At 45.3% G+C, this 19548-nt stretch overlaps 1 protein-coding gene across 9 annotated transcripts in view; it reads left to right on the top strand.

The window, feature by feature from the left end:
* Nucleotides 1-19548, top strand: part of PTBP3 (polypyrimidine tract binding protein 3) — a 1755480-nt gene that overhangs the window by 949840 nt on the left and 786092 nt on the right. The gene's annotated exons all lie outside the window — the stretch shown is intronic.

Here is a 19548-nt window from a genome sequence, read left to right as displayed (position 1 = left end):
GTGACTGCAATTCTCTGACTTGCTCCCACTATTGTAACTTATCACATCTAATCATCACATGCAATCATCTCATTAAATGGCCAAGTTAAGTGTTGCGCCTCTGTCAGCTTCCCTGCTCAAATGTTTGCAATGCTGCGTCATACCACACCTAATGGGTTTGTCCTGCTCCTTGGTCGGGGATCCGGTTCGTCTAGTAACTGTGTCCTATCCATCCATTCTTGCGTTTCGTCCGGAGATTCGAAGAAGAGGGCTTTGCCATTGTGGATCACTTTCTGTCTCGCTGTGTATATCGGCATGTAATTGAGTCCTGCTTTCCGTAACCTGGCCTTCGTAGAGATGAACTGTGCTCTCAGTTTCTGAACTTGGAACGTATAGTTAGGGTACACTGCTATTCTGGTAGAGTCTCTGTATAGTTCCCCCTGCTCTGGAAAAAGCTAAAAACAAATCTCCCTAGAGAGGATGGACTAGAGCATGCTACTCAGGAGGATGAAATCGATCTTCGTGCACGAGATGTCGTTGGATTTGGGGCTGATTTTCCGGTTTTATCCAGAATTCTAGAACTGCTAGATAAGGGCCATGAGCAAAAACACTGCAAATTGGGGAATTTAAGAGCAACAATGGCAGACCTCTTATGTAAAATGAACAAAGTGGAGGGATTGTCATTTACCCAGGAGGTAGACCCTACATCTACAGGACAAACAAAGAACCAATCGTCCTGTAATAAGATAAAGTACTGCAAGGAGTGACAAAAGAAAAGAGTAATTTGGAGTTGGGGAATGGGAATGCCATTTATGAGGAGAAATTGGCTTCAGGAATGCCAATAATTATGGGATGGGAAAGCAATGTTGCAATTAATGGTAGAACCCGTTTAAACCAAGCATTCATGCTTAAAACATTCCAAGCGATTCCCCCTCTAAGAACCCTACGCTCTGATGATATAGAATGGATTTGCCTCGCTACAAACTATAATCATCACATGGTATGTGGTTTCCAGTCTATGATCATCATGATGATGGTATGGGAACAGAGGGAAAACTTTGCCGCTATAGGTCTTGTCCTTTACATTTTCCAGAATGAAAATGATGCTGAGATGTTCCTGGTAACACCCCTTGAAAATGAGAGCATAAAAAGTGAGGCAATGCTAAATGGTCCCCAGCTAAATATAAATGCGGACACAATCAAGCAAATACTTGCATTAGCGGCTGCGCTCAGCGGTATCACGCCTGTAGCAAGTGGAACTGTAATTCCACCTGCAAAGGGAAACTCTGATACATTAGCGTAACGAGGAACCCTTTACTATGTCATGGAACAGTTGTGGGCTAACACATTTTTTACGTTGGCTTGGTAAGAATGATTTAAAAAATGGCCCTGAGGTTGTTATTCTTCAAGAGACCATGCACACAGCACACTTTGATATTGCAGGTTATGGTTGTTACACCCAGCCGGCCACTAAAAGATTAAAGGGGCAACCTTCTGGGGGGTTTAGCAGTGCTGGTCAATAATGCATGTAAATTTGATTCAGTATTACTCTGAGGATGCGGCTGTGATGGCAATACAACTAAACCCTCAGCAACCAACGGATTTAGTTATAGTAATTCTATGCGTATATTGGAATAGGTTATCTACTTCTTGGGAGCAAATGGTGAACACGCTAGATGTATTACTTGAAGGCATATTTGTCAGAAATAATCAAGTGGGGATTGTAATAGGATGTGATTTCAACTCCACTTGCTATAAAACCAATGCATTAATGAGTCTGTGTAACAAAAAGGTTGCGCTGACGCCTAAGAAAGGTCAGAAGTGGGTGAGATGCCTTTTAGGATGGGATATTCAGCTGGTCCCGCCATTATCGAGCCCTTGTCATTCAACTTGGAGGCGAGGTGGTCTCAGTTCTTATATAGACCATTTCTTTATATCAAGATCCATTCTCAATGGTTGTGAGCCAGTGCGAATTACGGACTGCGGTTTCGGGGACCGCTCCGCTATCTCTATAGAATGGAGTATTTCCAACTGGCGACTTGTCTCAGATTCGACGCTTCAACTAATAGTGATTGAGAGACCTGGACTCTCCATTAGATGGAATCCGTCTACTTGTAGGAGACTTATGAATCATATCAGAGAGGCTCCTCTTTTTGTATATAATGGGCAGTATTATACTGGTGTGGATATGGAGATGGAGAGGCAAATCAGTAGTTGTATTCGCATGCATTTAATGAACATTGCCAGGGCACCAAGTCGATTCTCACTCACTAAGGAATATAGACACGCCTTCAATTTACGAATTCATCAACTAAAAATAAATAAAAATGCTAAACTACGACATTTGGTTAAATTGGAACTGGGTTCTGACTTGTATAGTGTTGAAAAAAATCGTATTACTCTGCTATACAAAAATCAGATCAAAGAACTTAGATATGACATCACTCTTAAAGATAATCAGCGCATGATGTATAATATCCTAGCGCATGATTCAAGAAAGATCTGGACTCTTCTCAGAACTCCAAATACCCAGATCAAAGATCAGAATGAACCAGCTATTCTAGCCTCCACTTGGGTACACTATATCACAAAGAAATTTGAACTTCCACAAATGTTTCACATGGAACGAATCCATGATTATTCAGAACTAATTCTTGAGTGTGTCCCTGGTCTATGGAGGATATTGTTGATGCGATAGCTAAATTAAAGTATTCCACAGCATCTGGCCCCAATGGGATCCCTCTCTGTCTAATAAAAATGAACCTGCACTTATGGGCATGGATCCTAAAAAACAAATTTGACAATATATTTGCCACCAAACAGATTCCACGCTCTTGGTGTTCAGCAATTATTGTTCCCATTTATAAAAAAAGGCAGCATTAATGATCCATCGAACTTTAGACAAATTGCGCTAACTGATGCCTCCTCCAAGGTCTTTTCCCAATTAATCCTAAAAGAATTACAGCATTTTCTTTACAACGAAAATACCCTATCTAAATTTCAAATAGGGTTCCGGAAATCTATGGGTTGCCCACTGAACGCTACTATTGTTTCTCATTTGCAGTGTCAAACAAAACTAAGGATGTATGGTCAGTATATATGGCGCCACTCGATTTGAGTGCAGCATTTGACACTGTGATAAGAGAAAAGTTGTGGAATAAAATGATCCGAATTGGAATCCCGGTGAGTCTAGTAGCACTAATTGCACTTTTGCACTCGAGGACCAACTATAGGGTCCGTCTGAATAAACTTGGTACACTAACAGAACCTATCCAAACTGAACTTGGGCTAAAGCAGGGCTGCTCTTTAGCAGTAGTATTATTCAATTTGTACACCTCGGATCTTGATTGGTACTGGAAGGATTTAACAATTTATCCCGCGTGTTTAGCCCATCTTGGATTAAATTGTATCAGTTTTGCGGATAATTTGCTATTGTTGGATAGAACTCTGCTTGGATTGCAGAACAAATTGAATTCTTTCTATGACTTTGCTGAATCCGTTAACTTGAAGGTAAATCGGGCAAAATCGCAGATTATCATCTTTTCTGATGGGAAGAAAAAAATACAAAAATGTAATTGGTTTACTAGAATGGTGGACCTTCAAGTGGTGAAGGGAGTCAGATATCTGGGATACACCTTAACGGATCAGAACTCAAAGAAATGGTGGAACGAGTTGCTATGTGAAAAACTGCCCAGATGTGTTTCATTTATCGAAAATATTGCACCTTGTCTGTACTCCCAATTATTCAATATTAGCTGGTAAAAATTGAACCATGTGTTCTGTATATTTTTGATATCTGTACTGCAGAGATTGATGACCTGTTAGACATTGCTCAGGGGAAATTGTGGAAAAAGGTATTAGGGCTGGCAAACTCAATTCCTAACGATATAATCCGACATCAACTAGGACTTTTACCTCTTTCATCCAAAAGGAATTGGAGGTTGTTGAATAATTATAGTAAGATGTTATCTCCTCTGAAAAAATTCGCTCTGAGGATTTGAATATCATGATTGCCTCAGGGTCATTACCCTCTCTATCTAAATTCATTTAAAAAATTGATGAAATCTTAGAATGAATTGCTGTATCTTAAGAAGATCTTAAAGCTTGCTTACCCTCCCAACAAGTGAAAATTTCATTTTTGAGCTGGTGTCTCCAGTCAGATTGAATTTCCTGGATTGGCTGCAAGGGGTTTATATTTGCGCTTTAGATTAAACCACTTTTGAACCAATGATCATGTACAAAATTGGACTATACATAAGGAAAGTTGGTATCCGAAGCGGTGAATGTCGGTTCTGCAGTGTCCCAAACATGGTTGAGACCCTGAAACATTTGTTGATATTCTGCACTAATTTTGAGCTGCTGAGAATAAAGGAATTTCGCGTTACTGGTATTCAGGATCAGATATTTCCAGGAGCACATTATGGAACAAATGTATGTGGGGAAATGGTATCAATTTAGTTATCAGACTAACTAAAATCCTTGAAGTGATCACAGAACAGTTACTGCTAGTCAGTGTATAAATTAAGAAAAGCTTTACTATTCTATGCTGCGAAATTGAGTGAAGATTTATCCATAAATAAGATAATGTTCTTGATTAACACTTTAATTTATACTTATTAACTTTTGTAAAGTAGTTTTTTCTTTTTTTAATAGCCTGGTTTTTAAGAAAAGCTCTATATACATAATTCTGTTTTAATAATTATGAAAATGTGAATGAAATCTTTTATTTATATTTTCTATTTGTGTCTTAAAATTGTAAAGGTTATTTGATGAACCAAACACAATTAAAAATCTTGATCCTTATCATTGAGCGCCTTGGCGGGGCGCCCAGGGGCGGTCTACTGATGAGGGAGCGGTGCACACTTTGTATTGTGAATCCCTGGGAGAGATCGCCCGCACCAATCTCCTGTAGCAGTAGGTTTTCCACATAGGTTGTCGGGTCTGCTCCTTCAATCCCTTCTGGCAAGCCAATGATGCGTATATTATTCCTGCATGCACAGCCTTCTGCCTCTTCCGCCCTGTCCTCCAATAGCTTCACTTTTTGTATGAGGACATCTACATCTTTCGTTGTCTGCACTTTGTCTTGTTTTCCTTCACCTGCTCCTCTAACTTGCTTGTGCGGTCCACAATCATCCAGACGTCCTGGTGTAACAGTGCCACATCAATTGCCACAGCATCTATCTTGCCCTCCAGTGTGGATTGCAGTACCCCTATCGCTTCCAGTATCTGTCTGTTTCCTGGTTCTGATGTGTGCGGGGTAGACTGCTGTTTCTTCGGCTCGTCATCTTTTTCATTCTGGGATGTTGGACCTGATTTGAAGGTTTCAAGTGTTGTTTGCTTATTCTTGGCTTTGCCCCCCCCCTTTAGACGCCATGATCCTCCTGCAATCCGGGAGGTGCCCCCCCTTCCGGTATTCTGTGGGAATTTCTTTCACAGGGGTACCCCAGATCAGCTCTTGCAATGCCTGTAGTGCTTGTGGCTCAGTTATGTCCTGGTGTATAGCCACAGAGAAGTGCTTTGCCATCGCTACCTTACTGTGAAGCGTTACTTTAGTGGTGGTGCAGTATGGGTCGCTGCTCTCGTGTCTAGGGAGTGCTGACTGAAGGGGCTCCAGCTGCACTATTTTTGAGCAGGCATGGATGTATTAAGCAACTCACACAGCACCCCGCTACGCCTGCCTAGGGTGTGCCCCTAGGGCCAGCGGCTCTTAGGCTACAAGGGGGGGCAAGGGCACACCTCCAGACGGCAGTAGTGTGTCACCCAGTGCTCCAGATAAGATTTTGAGGTGGGAGTATTTTACTCCCTATTTTTAAACTTTGAGAGTAAATGTGATTTTAAGAGAGTAAAAATACTTTTCTCCTTTGTAAGAGAGTAAAATGTTTGTGACATCCAGCCGACGTGTGCAAAAACTGTATGGAAATCATTACTATGTGGCAGCATTTTGCATTGTGACAGAATGCACCTTACATTATTTCTCGAAGGTCTGCCCATTTGATCTCCCTTGTATATATTTAAATGTTGAAAACACAAAAACCTAGCCAATTACATTGTAACGCAAGCATGAGGTAGCAGAAATGTCTGTTGATGTTTAATGAAAGCCTGTATTTCCTGGAGCTATTGCTACCTAATGTTATGCCAATGTTATGATAGAACTGTGCAGAGAGGCAAGGACCCCATGCTAGAATCTATACCGAATCTCATGGTCAAATGGTTACTTATATAGCGCATTCGGCAAAGCACTGTATATAGAACATGTATTTCAAAATGATTACCAAACCAAAGTCGGTACTCCTTTATCGACTTTGAAAGGGTGAAAGGCTGAGTTGGCCTTGTCGGGATGCGAACCTGCAACCTACAGATCACGCACAGATTGCAGCAACGAGGGCTCAACCAGCTGAGCTATCTTATTGGCCAACATCCTTCAGAGGTTGGTAAACTGAGTATCGACTGAGGTATAATAAACACAGTGCCTAGATAATGGATGAACCATGTATGTAGCGCTAAATTAAGTTAAATACCTATCTGGATTATCACACGGACAGGTTTTGCCGAATTTCTATTTCAATTACAAACGTAACTTAATTTGTTTGTTTTTTAACAGCTCTTGCACTTCCTGGAGAGTCAGGTTTTGGATGTTTTAATCGTAGTCTTGAAGATTTGAGTGGGTATAGCACCTGTGATTGGTGTAATGACAATCAGCCACCCTTGAGCAAAAACTCTGCTGCCACTGACCATTTACAGTAATGTACCCCATTGACTGCAAGGTTGAATGGATTTAAACTAGACCATGCATACTCATTTTACACACCGTTTTTATAATTGGAGTGTAAATTAAAGTAGAAGTGTAAGAATTATCTGCCCCTGCATGATTATGCACACAGCACAGGAACTCTGAAAAATACAATTGTGCAATACTTGGTTGCTTTCACTGGGGAAAAAAGCCTAATTTGTAACGAAAGATAAATTCTCAATTGCATCTTAGTTTTCCATCTTATTAATTATACAATCCAAAAATGCTAGGAAAATATGGACAGTGCTTCTGTTTTTTAGATGAGCATCTACACACAACACAGCAGATGCTAAATGGAAAGAAACCATTCCTTTTATCACAATGTGAAGTTTCTTTTTTTTTAAAGGCTGCAGAGAAGCTTTTCGCCGTGGCTTGCATTTACATCCATGTAGATGAAAATCAAACAAAGCGTTCTGGTTTCTGTTAAGTAACCTGACCTTTGCACAGCCCTGTGCTCTAAACTTGTGTGTAAATGTACACAGGAAAATAATAAAGCTGTCGTATTTACAAGATTTACATGTGTGAAAAGGCCTGTAACGCATCTTATCTGAAGGCCTGGTCACCTGAGCGAGTAATTCCCCCTAGACTATTCCTGTTTATTTTGGGGTACCAAGGCTCTATTCTTGTTTCTCTTTTCTTCTCTTTACACCAATCCCTTACCTTCTATTTCCTCATTTGATCTCGATCACCACTTCTCCACAATGCGTCTCAAATGTTTTCTTTTTCTGCTTTCACTTAGTCTCTTCACGTCACTCTTTCTGCTTGTTTACTTGCTGCTCATACCTGGATCTCTAATTATCTCCATGTTAATCTCTCTAAAATGCAGGTTCTTTTCTCTCCTTATTTGTCCCCTCGCCTTTGTCTCCATCGAGGCTGGGAGATAGCTCAGGGGCAACACACTCGTCTTGGAAGCAAGACGATGTGGAGCAACACAGGTTTGATCCCAGGGTCCGCACTTAGAAACCCATGGGTATTAAGCGCGTTATAAATAACACATTACAATTACAATCTCTTTCCCTACATCTATTTTCCAATTGACACCTTCCACACATTTCTACTGTTGCTTGGACATTCCATTTTCAATAGTTTTACATCTGGAATGCACTTCCCTTTTTCTCTTTTCATGCCACTTCTGATTATCTGATTACTGTTGTAGTCTTTTCTCGCCTTGACTAGTGCTATATAGAAACTAGTGCTGTAGAAACCAATACAAATATGATGACAAGAACTATAGTTGTCACTCCCATGATTTACAGGTCGGCGCCCTGAAGTTACAAGTAGCCAGATAACATTTTTACAGTCTGTCAACCTGGGGAAAAAGTGGGTGTTTGCACATGCATCTAGTTTAACCATTCTAGTTTCGGAGAAGAGCAAGAGCACCCGATTTCAATCCCCAGATCAACATATAAATACCACAGATGAACAAGTTACTTACCAACTGTAACGTTCTTTCAACTGGATGATCCTCCCACGTATTCCTCATCTTGTGATAATTCGTTATCTCCAGCTTTGCTGCTTCGGAAAAAAAAAATCTCGGCAGAGGGTGCTGTGCTTGAGGCCGTGGCGTCGATTGTCCCTCGATGGACTCCATACTCTGTCGACGTCACCGATGGTATAAATAGCTCGAGCCACGCCCGTTGCTTCAGTTCTGTTTTTTCGATGAAATATATATATAGGAGTAACACCCAGGCTTGCCCCCTGACCGATACATTCTTCGTGAGAGGAAAGTGTAAGAAAACGTAAAACTGTACTGTGGGGTAGGATGGGAGGGTCGATGAGGAATACGTGGGAGGAACATCCAGTCGAAAGTGCGTTACAGTTGGTAAGTAACTTGTTCTTCGAATGGATTGTGTCCTCCCACGTATTCCTCATCTTGTGATAGGCACCCATAGCAGTATCAATTTTGGAGGCGGGAGTACTAATTTCAGTTTTCGTGGACAGACTGCAGAACTGCCTTGGCAAATAAAGCCTCATTAGAGGAGGCAGTATCCAAACAATAATGTTTAACAAAAGTATGCATTGTTTTCCAGGTTGCAGCTGCACAAATGTCTGCTGCCGGGACTCCCCTCTTTAGAGCCGCAGAAGTAGCCATTCCCCTTGTAGAATGGGCACGAAGCCCATCTTGTGGTTCTTTTCCCGCTAATCTGTAGCATTCACCTATGGCTAATATGATCCAGCGGGAAATGGTCTGTTTGTTACAGATAAGCCTAATTTATGACCAGTATAACCCACAAATAGTTGGTCATCTTGTCTCAATTTAGCCATCCATGAGATGTAAAAACTAAGAGCCCTCTTGGGATCTAGTCTGTGTAATCTCTCCTCTTCCTTGCCCAGATGAGGAGGAGGATAAAAAGTTGGTAGTACTATTTTTTGTGACAAATGGAAGTCTGAGACTACTTTTGGCAAGAATGAAGGTTTAACTTTAAGGACTCCTTATAAAAAATAGTATATGGTGGTTTGCATGAGAGAGCCTGAAGTTCGCTAACCCTGCGGGCTGATGATAGGGCCACAAGAAGGAAAGTTTTTAAAGTTAAAAGCCTCAATGGACATGAATGCAGAGGCTCAAAGGGTATGCACGTCAAGAATTTTAGTACTAAATTTAAATACCAAGTTGGTACATGACAAGGTACTGGAGGGTATACATTAGTAAGCCCTTTTAAGAATTGAATTATTAACGGTATTTTGAAATATGAAACCTCTTCCGAGGAGCGCTTGAAAATGGACAGCGCAGCAAGGTATCCTTTGATTGTTCCTATCTGGAGCCCCAGATTAGCTAGATGTAGCAGAAAAGAAAGCACCATTTGGGTGCCACACTGAAAAGGGTCCACATCTTTGTCTTTGCACCAGTTACTAAACCTGTTCCAGAGACATCGGTACAAAGATTTTGTTGCTGGTCTTCTGGCCGAAAGCAAGATTTCCATTACGTCATCTGGAAGATCCCAATCCTTGTATCTCAACCTCTCAGAAGCCATGCGTGAAGGTTGAGTGTCTTGACCTCTGAATGGAGAACCCGACCTTCCTCTTGCGAGAGAAGATCCTCTTTGCGGAAGACGTATTGGAGGGCAGATGGACATGTCTAGAAGGTCCGGGTACCACGTTCTCCTGGCCCAATCCGGGGCAATTAGGATCATGGTTTTCCTGAACTTTCTTAACCTCCTGATTACTTGAGGAATCACAGGGACTGGGGAAAACGCATACAGCAGTGGAAACTTCCACTCCACTACGAATGCGTCTCCCAGAGCTCCTCTTTGAGGAAATTCCCTTGAGAAGTACTGATCGCACTTCCGGTTGATTGCGGTGGCGACAGATCCACTTGAGGGGTTCCCCAAAGGGCGAAGATCTCCAGAAGGACTTCCTGAGCTATCTCCCACTCGTGAGAGACCGTGTTCTGCCTGCTCAGAGCGTCCGCCGCCGTGTTCTTCTCTCCGGCTAGGTGAATTGCCGATAGATTCCTTCTTGTATTGCCCAGAACCATAGCTGCATTGCCTCTCTGCACAGTGGTAGTGACCCTACTCCTCCTCTTTTGTTGAGGTAGTTCATGGCCACCGTGTTGTCCGTCATTATCAGGACATTCTTTCCCTGTACAGAGGGCAGAAAGGCCTTCAGAGCTAGTCTGATTGCCCTCAGCTCCAAAAGTTTGATGTGTAGTTTGGACTCCGATGGAGACCAACGATCGCTGATTGTCAGATCGTTGGTGTGTGCTCCCCACCCCGTGAGTGAGGCGTCCGTCACTATTGTTATCTCTGGCCATGGTTGCCAAAAAGACTCTCCCTTGAGAATGTTGTCGTTGCAAGCCCACCATAGAAGATCCTGAGCAACTGCGCTCGGGACTTGCAGCAGAAGATCCGACATATTCCTTGAGAACTGGGACCACTGAGTTCTGAGTGCCTATTGAAGGGATCTCATTCTCAACCTGGCCTCTGGTACTAGGAAAATGCAGGATGCCATGAGGCCGAGCAACCTGAGAAAATCGAAGGCCGGTAGACGTTGGGCATTCTGGAACTTCGTTACCATCTGCTGGATGTGGAGAGCACTCACTTCGGGAGGTGAGGCTTTTCCCGAGGAAGTGTCCAAGACTGCTCCGATAAACTGGAGCTTCTGGGATGGTATCATGTGGGACTTCTTGAAATTGAGGGAGAAGCCCAATTTGTGGAGGAAGTGGCAGGTGATCGAAAGATGTTCCTGAGCTTGTTCTGGAGAACTTGCTCTGATTAACCAGTCGTCCAGGTAGGGATATATGTGAATAACCCCTCTCTTGAGACTTGCTGCCACAACCGCCAACAGTTTGGTGAAAACCCTCGGCCGGAGGTCAACCCGAATGGCAGAACTCGAAACTGATAATGAGAATTGCCAATCGCGAACCTCATGTACTTTCTGTGCTTTGGATGGATTGGCACATGAAAGTAAGCATCCTGAAGGTCCAATGATACCAACCAATGTTGGAGTTGGAGGGTCTGAAGGATCTGAGAAAGAGTCACCATCTTGAACTTGTCCTTCCTGAGGAACTTGTTCAAGTTTCTCAAGTCCAATATGGGTCTCCGTCCTCTGTCCTTTTTTGGGGATGAGAAAATATGGGGAGTACCAACCCCTGTTCCTCTCCGCTACAGGTACCAGTTCTATGGCACCTTTCTCTAGCAGGGTTAAAATTTCCTGCAACAGGAGCGGATCCGGAATTCTGGCGGAGTAGGCTCCCGGTGGATGATTCTGAGGTCTTTTTAGAAAGGGGAGACAGTAACCTTGGGCTACTGTTACTTACCAGTGCCCAAGCATCTGAGGTAATGCCCCGCCATTCCTTCAGATGTTGAGAGATCCTGCCTCCCACTGGTGTTTTGTGTAACAAGGCCTCAGAGGGATTTGGAGGCGGCTGCAGGAGTGGCTGAGGGTACAGATGCCGCTCCTGAGGCTGATTTTGCACCTCTTCCTCATGTTCCATGAGGGAAGTTTCTTTTGCCCCCTTTGAGAAGCCTGTCCTCTTCCTCTACCAAAAGAGGAGTAGTATCGACCCCTCCAGGAAGATGAGCCGGAATAGGGTTTTAGAGGCTGGCGCAAAGAGGCGCTAAGTGATTTAGCTGCCGCTTTCGAGGTCTGAAGTTTTTCTAGGCTTTCATCAGCCTTTCTGCCAAAGAGCCTCGAGCCATCAAAGGGCATGTTGAGGAGTCTAGCTTGCACGTCTGGTGCAAACCCCGACTTCCTCAACCACGCAAATCTGCGTAGCACAACGCTTGCAGCCATGGATCTGCTGATACTATCAGCAGTATCCAGTCCAGACTGAAGACATTCCCCCATTGCCTCCTTCCCGTCTTTGACTATATTCAGGAAGCCTTCCATTTCCTCGCCTTCCGGAATATGATCAGCCGCTGCCGAAATACAGTCCCACAGTGTATGGGTAAACCTGGCTAGGGGTACATGTGACATTTGCCGACTTAAGTGCCATACTGTCTGACTTGAAAACTTTACGTGCCCAGGCATTACATTTTTTTATCCTCTCTATCTGGAGGGATAGTTGGATACGCAGTTTGTTTTGAAGTAGATGCTGCCTGAATGACTAAACTCTCTGGAGTTGGATGTTTATTCAAATATTCAGGATCCGTTCCAGCTGGTCTGTATTTTCTTGGAAAAGTGCTATCTGCAGCAGCAATAGTTTCTGGTTTCTCCCAGTTTTTCTCCACAGTCCTTTGAAGGGCCCTGTGAAAAGGGAGAACAGGATCTTTCTGAGGTCCCTTGACGATTATATCCGTCATGTCATCTTGTTTTAAAAATGGGTGAATTATTACCCCAACCCATATATTCAACTACCCTGGTCATAAGACCCCTGTACCCAGCATCTGCATGCTCTGCAGGATCAGGTTTGGCGAACTCTAATTCTGGGGATGTGTCAACTCCACTGGCAGAATGTAGAGTATCACTCAGGTCTCTCATTCTAGATTCCTGGTCAATAAGTTCCTCAGGAACTTGTCTTGTACCATAAGTAACTCCCAAAGGAGTAACCTCGTCTTCTTCTGAAGCAGACTCTTCATAAATTGCTGACATAGATTTGAAAAAGTCTGACCTGGGCAAAGGAGTGAATCTCCTTTCTTCCTCTTCCATCTGCTTCGAAGGAATTGGCAAATCCTTCGAAGTTTTCGAAGGGATCTTCGAAGTCTTCGAAGATGACTTCAATAATGGCGTCGAGGATGTTTTCGGCTTTGGAGTCGAAATTATCGACGCCAAAGGCGTCGAAGTCTTTGACGATTTGTGTTTCTTGTATGGCACTGGAGAAGTGCTCGACTCTCCAGGAGTCTTTGACGGTTTTACGTTGACTCAAGTTTTTTTGGATTCCTCGACGCTACCGGTCTTTGCCATGGTAGCCTTGGACTTCCCTTTGTCGTCCAATGGAGCGACTTTAGGGGTATGGCTTTTTCGAGGGTCTTTCGAGGGGGTCGAGGCTGCATTCTTGAAAAACCTCCATCTTTTTGCAGAATTCTTCCCACTTACTGGGAGAATCCGATTTAGTCGGACAACTAATTTCTTCGGTCGACTCTGAAGAAGATGATGATGAGGGAGATCTATGGCTCCTCTTCATTTTTTTGATGATGACGAAGAGTGTCTCCATCTACTCCTATATCGAGATCTCTTTGCGTGCCTATGGCGATCTGATTCCTTAGAATCAGTCGCTTTCTTCTGTCTTTTTGACGTAGCCTTCTTTGAGGCCTCCCTCCCCACCGACAGTTTACCTCTCCTCTCATGAAGAGCTTTCTCGGTCATAGACTGGCAGGACCCGCAGTCGTCAGTTCGGTGACTGGAACCGAGACACCAGAGACTAATCCGGTGGGGATCGGTGATCGACATCTTAGACCCACAATCTGCACGCTTCTTGAACCCAGTCCTGGGTGTCGAAGGCGTTGAAGATGACGACATTTTCTTCACAGAAAATAGAAGTGCGCCGTTCTCGATAGCGAAGCGATCGGAAAAACGTAACTGAAGCAATGGGCGAGGCTCGAGCTATTTCTACCATCGGTGACGTCGACAGAGCACAGAGTCCATCGAGGGACAATCGACGCCACGGCCTCGAGCACAGCGCCCTCCGCCGAGAATTTTTTTTTCCGAAGCAGCGAAGCTGGAGATAACGAATTATCACAAGATGAGGAATACGTGGGAGGACACAATCAATTCGAAATAGATATTTGCAAACCACTTGCTGTTGCTAGCGCCAAGAAGCAATTACGTTGGGAAAAAAATGGCAGCACAACCAGCAGCAAGTCTATTATGAGACATACTATAAAAGAGTAGAAAGGAAATCACTGGTTTCCAGATTGCAATCTGGAGAACTATTCAGTCATTGTTCCAAGCATAATTTCTTTTGCACACACTGTGAACGTTTACATCACTGGTGATATAGCATTTAGCCCTTCAATGCTCAAGGCTATGCTCAAAATGAGGGTTAACCTTATATAGTGGTTTTGCCTCTAGAAATGTGATGCAACACATCCTGGCCCCCTTGTTCAGTTGTTTATTTGTGTACACAAAACCTCAACTGCTGTTTTAAGGCTGCACCACCCCTCAAACTGCACCTTGACAAGGCAATTAAGGTCTTGTATTGTTGCGCCAAGAACATTTGTGAATGCAGATAAGGACTTGTAGGGCTTTATAGAATGTCACAGGGTTGAATATGGCCCATTCAGAGGCCTTGTTTTCATCCCATTGTTTCTAACATGCATTGTATTACTCTCTGCTTATTGCCTAGTCAAAGAAAGCCACTTATTCCCGAACCATAGCCTATGTGGAAAACAAAATTTTCCTGAAAATATGGAGCAAAATTCTCTTCGCAGCATTGTTTCAGCCATTTTCTTTTAACCGTTCTGTGCACCTGTTATCATTTTTGTGTGTTGTGTGTTTGTATTTTCCAACAGTCCAAACCTTTTCTGAATTCCCTGGCCTCCACATTTGGCCAAATGTTTATCACCAATCCATGTGGACTGTAATTTGTGCCTTTATCATTATGTTTAGTTCGTACTCATTGTTTGTCTAGGTTTTATGCACAGACTATGCTCATTCGACATTGATGGTGGGTTGTTTTATCCTGTGCAAGCCCTTTACGGAAGTATCCTATCGCTACAAGATTAGCATTTAGACTGTAGTTCTACGTTAACACATTCATGAATAGCTTTAGTAGCATAGTTCTAGGCTTGAGCAGGAGTGGTGTGCTTTACTGATGCCTTGCAAGCTCCATCAGGGAATAACCAATCTTGGGAGTATAGGCCTTCCATAACCTGTACTTCGAGCTGGTGAGCACATCTACATTTGGGCCTGTGAGATTTGTATCCACAGCCTGTTGCTTAGATCACATGCTGTGCATAGGCCGACATCTAGTGGAAGCTGCGGAGTATTACATTTTGTTTTTCGAAACTTCAAAAGGGGCGTCGAACTAGGTCGTGCCAGTAATACTATCCCTAGTGACGTCCACTGTACCCATGATCCCTCACGCGTGTAGGACACTCAGATTTATTTTTTCCGCCATACTAGTCGGACGCATGTTGCGGAGTTCCCTTGACATTAGCCAATTGTACAAAATTATTATTAAAATGTCCCCGTTCTTTCCACCCTACGCCGAAGATTCACGCCGGTGAAGATCGAGGAAACCAGCCGTCGAAACTCCATGATGGACCTTGGGCCTTGGAAGGCCTCTGGCCTCGGCCATGTACAAGTAGGGAGAGTGGGGGTGGCCACATTTATTTCCTACATATACCCGCCCGCAGCCAAATTGATACATATGGAGGGTACTCCTTTCAAATTCTGCCTTAAGTGTAACAGGAAGTTCCCCTGGGTAGATGAGCACAATACGTGCAATTTGTGTCTCCCACAAGACCATCACAAAGCTACCTGTCGAGCTTGCAAGCTCTTCAAGCCGAAAACACTTAAGGACTGCTTCACTAAACGCTGGGCCCACTACGCCAGTCAACAAGAGGCCATGGACGCTGAAGGGTCTTTTAGCGATGACTGCAATGCTGCCGTTTTGGACGGCAAGGGCAGAGGGGTGCCTTCAGACACCCATGCGCAAGCCCCCGACCCCGGAGGACTGGCCAGCGGCTGAGTTATGGGGACAACACCCGGTGGCATAAGCGCGACACACACCACTTCCACTAAGCACATCAGCCCCAGCCGCGATTCGACACGCGTGTCGAGTTATTGGCAACGGAAGACACAGAGAGCGGTCCGATTGTGTCCTCTGGATGTTCTCGTTCAAGATCGCCTCATGACAAAGACCAACCATCCACGGTTGGAAAAGGTATCGCACTCCCAATACTCCCGGAGGCCCGATTGTCAGAAGAAGAATCAAACCTTTATCCCCAGTCAGTATGCATAGCGTCTACTCCTGAGATTCGACACCCTTCCTCCAAGATCACCTCTGAATCTCGTTCCACCTCCGATTCTCGACGCGAGGTGTCGGATACCACCTCTGAATCTCGACGTAAGGCGCAGGCTCCTCGGAGGCCCCTAAAAGCACTCGGAAACATTCCTCTAGTCATGGGAAGGGGGAGAAACAGGAAAAACCTTCTGAACACCATGTTCATAAGGAAAAACAAAAGGCCCCTAAATCAGTAGGGAGGTCCAAGGTCCCTGACCCTCCCACTAAAGGGAAAATCATCCCACCCACTGCTCACGACATGGGTATGGAAGAAGAAACACAAGATGTTGTAGTTATCCCTAGCTCCAAAGATTGGAACTCAGCTGATATTGATAGGGTTATGAGAAGAATGTCATTCATGGCAGACTTCTATGAAAAAGACACTAATTATTTTCATGGTTGTGCCAACACACCAGCTACCTCGGGCCCCTTCGGGGTCCAAGGATTCTCATCCCCCTAATAAAAGACCCCGCTCTGATGCCCAGGTACAGGATTTGGTCACAGACCCTTTGGTCATTGATTCTTACCATCCCGAGTCATACTGTGATGAAACAGACCCACAAATTATGGAAGACCAGGCAGGGGTTTTTATTATGGGGATGATGATGACAAGGAGGAGGAGGAGGAGGAGGGAGCATACAGTCTTGACTCCCCATTTCTTAAAGAACCCCCAGTGCATACCTCACCGGTAGATCATCAACCACTCCTCAACGAGGTACTGGCCAAGACAGCAGCCCATTTTCAAATTGACACACAGTGTCCAAGAGGACAGGGATTTTGCGGAAGAGATCCTGGGTGACAAAAGAGCCATTGCTCAGGCTATCCCTATATTAAAGTCTGTCCAGCGTAGAACTGACCCCTCGCTGGTAACTCCAAATCTTACTTGTGTGGTTAATCCACGAGTTGAAAAATGATTCTATGTCGCACCTTCTGATCCCCTATACATTAGAGGCCAATTAAAACCCGACTCCCTGGTAGTAACAACGACCAGAAAAAGGGCAGGTACACCTCTCGCTTCTTCGGAAGCACCTCCCGATAAAGAGAGCAAGAGACTATATACTCTGGGCAGGAAAGTTACCACCACTTCCGCTTATCAGGCACGAATTGCAAACAACACAACTCTGTTGGCAAGCTATAATTGCCACCAGTGGGATCAAGTAGCTGCTTTGGTATCCTTCGCACCTGAACCACTGAAAAGCCAGTTGGCCCAGCTTGCAGTAGATGGAAGGTCAGTATCAGGATGCATTCTGAAAACGAACTTTGATGCAGCAGATAATGCTGGAAGACTAATTGCAGAAGGCTCTGTGATAAAGCTTCACGCATAGTTAAGACAGTCGGGGTTCAAACCCGAGACCCAAGCCACTCTTATAGACATGCCGGTAGAGCCTGACGTACTATTCGGCAAGGCAGTGGAGGAAGCCTTAAAGACAGCTAAGGACGAGTACGAGACACTAAAATCTTTCGGACAACTTACAAATAAACCCTCAGGTCAGAGAGGAAACGCTAATTTTTGTCGCTTTCGGGGCCAAAGGTCCCAGGGGGGTTCCAATTAGTATCAAAATCAAGGAACCTCATTGGGCAACAATCTGTGCAAGCATCACAAGCCTTCCTCAGAGGGCAGCGCAGAGGCCACTCTAGGGGTAGAGGCAGCCCCGCCAGAGGCGGTACGCCACCCAGTAAACGGTGATGTTCCGCTTCGGGTCCCCTACCATGCATCCCCAGTAGAAGGGCGCATTTCCACCTTCACTCACGCATGGGAAGGCATCACTTTGGACAGATGGGTGCTGTCCAAAGTGTCCGCAGGATGCTGTATAGAACTACTGGAGCGCCCCCACGACCATCCACCAAGAAAGAAGTTGCACTCGTTGGAGCATTGGAAAATCCTTCTCGAGGAGATCGCCATTCTACTTGCAAAGGACGCCATAGAACTCGTCCCGGGCAACCAGGTAAACAGGGGTATTTATTCAACTTACTTCCTTGTGCCAAAAAAAATTTCTACAGCATGGGGTCTGGCATGGATTCACATGCTCATGAATATTCCCCGTCGTCAGGCCGGGAATCCTCGGTAAAGAAAAAATCAGTATCAGTTTCGTTTCTGATCTGTCTTTCTTAGTAACCAATCGCTGATCTCTGGGTCATACTGCCCCCAGCCAATGACTGCCCTCTCCCTAAGCTCCTCCCCTGGCAGCCATCTTCAGATTTTTACCACACGCTCAAGTGTTTGGAGTCCTCGTGTTTAGTTCTCGAGCTTTTTGCTGCGTTTTCATGCTTTTCATAGAGATTTTCTCATTTTTCGGTCAAATAGAGCCTCAGGCTCCACCGTGTCTACATCCGATCAGGATTTTTCTACACCCCTCAAGGGTGAAGTTTTCATTGAGTTAAACTTCTTGGAGGAGTCCAGAAGTTTCTGTGGCCTACCCCGGACGTGGCCCAGGAGAAAGGAAGCTCGACGCCCGGAAAGCTGTTCAGGGTTTGCCCTGGATGCCAGCGGCAGAATGTGTTCAAAGAGGACGAACTTTCGAAGTTGCGCTACTGCCTTCATGAGGACAAAACGCACGTGGAGAAGGACTGCGCGTTTTTCGGGAACATGTCGGAACGGACCATCAAGGATCGACATCTTCGTCTTTCCAACTGGCTGGAAGGAAAGAGCCTGTCAGGTGAGAAGAAGAAGAATTTGTCTGAGCGGTCTTCTAAGTCCTGTGAGGGCGCCCCGGCGACGGGGGCCCAACAGAAGGCAAAGCACTGCGAGTCCGCCGGCATCGGGAGCGCCGAACGGTCGGGCTTCTTGGCTGCCAGACGGGGCGCATCCTCTCCAGCACCATCAACCACGAGCCAACGCTCTGGCTCAAGGAAGAGGAAAGCCGAGAACCGGGCGAAGCTTCTGGAGAGGCCCCGGTCCGTCTCGAAGGATCCAGCCGAGGGGGACCCAGGTGGTGCCCCTCCCCCCAAGGTGAAGGCCACAGGCCCGCAAAAGGTGGTGAAGGCTTTGATTCACCCGGCTAAGGCTTCTATCGAGGAAGTCGCGGCGGCCCAGGCGCAGTCTGGGGAGGCTACACCAGTGGAGGTGACCTCGGGGCCCAGAGTTTCCCTGCCACCGCGGAGGGAAGCCTCTTTCAGGCCCATCGAGAAGACCCCCGTGAAGACCCCGGCGGAAAAAGAGGGGGGGAGCCGGTGGCCATTGTGGACACGGACAGAGCCTCCGAGGAGGAACTGGTTGAAGTCTTGGAGGGCCTCGATGAGGGCGTCGAAGAGGCCTGTTCCCGCGGGAGGGATTCCGACGAAGAGGACGACGAGAGCGACGGCGACGCTGCCGAGGTTCCTAGTCAACCGTCGTGCCCGTCGCTTCCGGAGCCGCAGGACAACTCGGCATTACAATCCTTATATTCGGAGATAA

The sequence above is a fragment of the Ambystoma mexicanum genome, chromosome 6q (genome assembly GCF_040938575.1).
Source record: "Ambystoma mexicanum isolate Mex_15411 chromosome 6q, UKY_AmexF1_1, whole genome shotgun sequence".
Classification (NCBI taxonomy): Eukaryota; Metazoa; Chordata; class Amphibia; order Caudata; family Ambystomatidae; genus Ambystoma; species Ambystoma mexicanum.
Note: the sequence above shows the minus strand (reverse complement) of the source record. Positions and strands in the feature narration are given on the sequence as shown.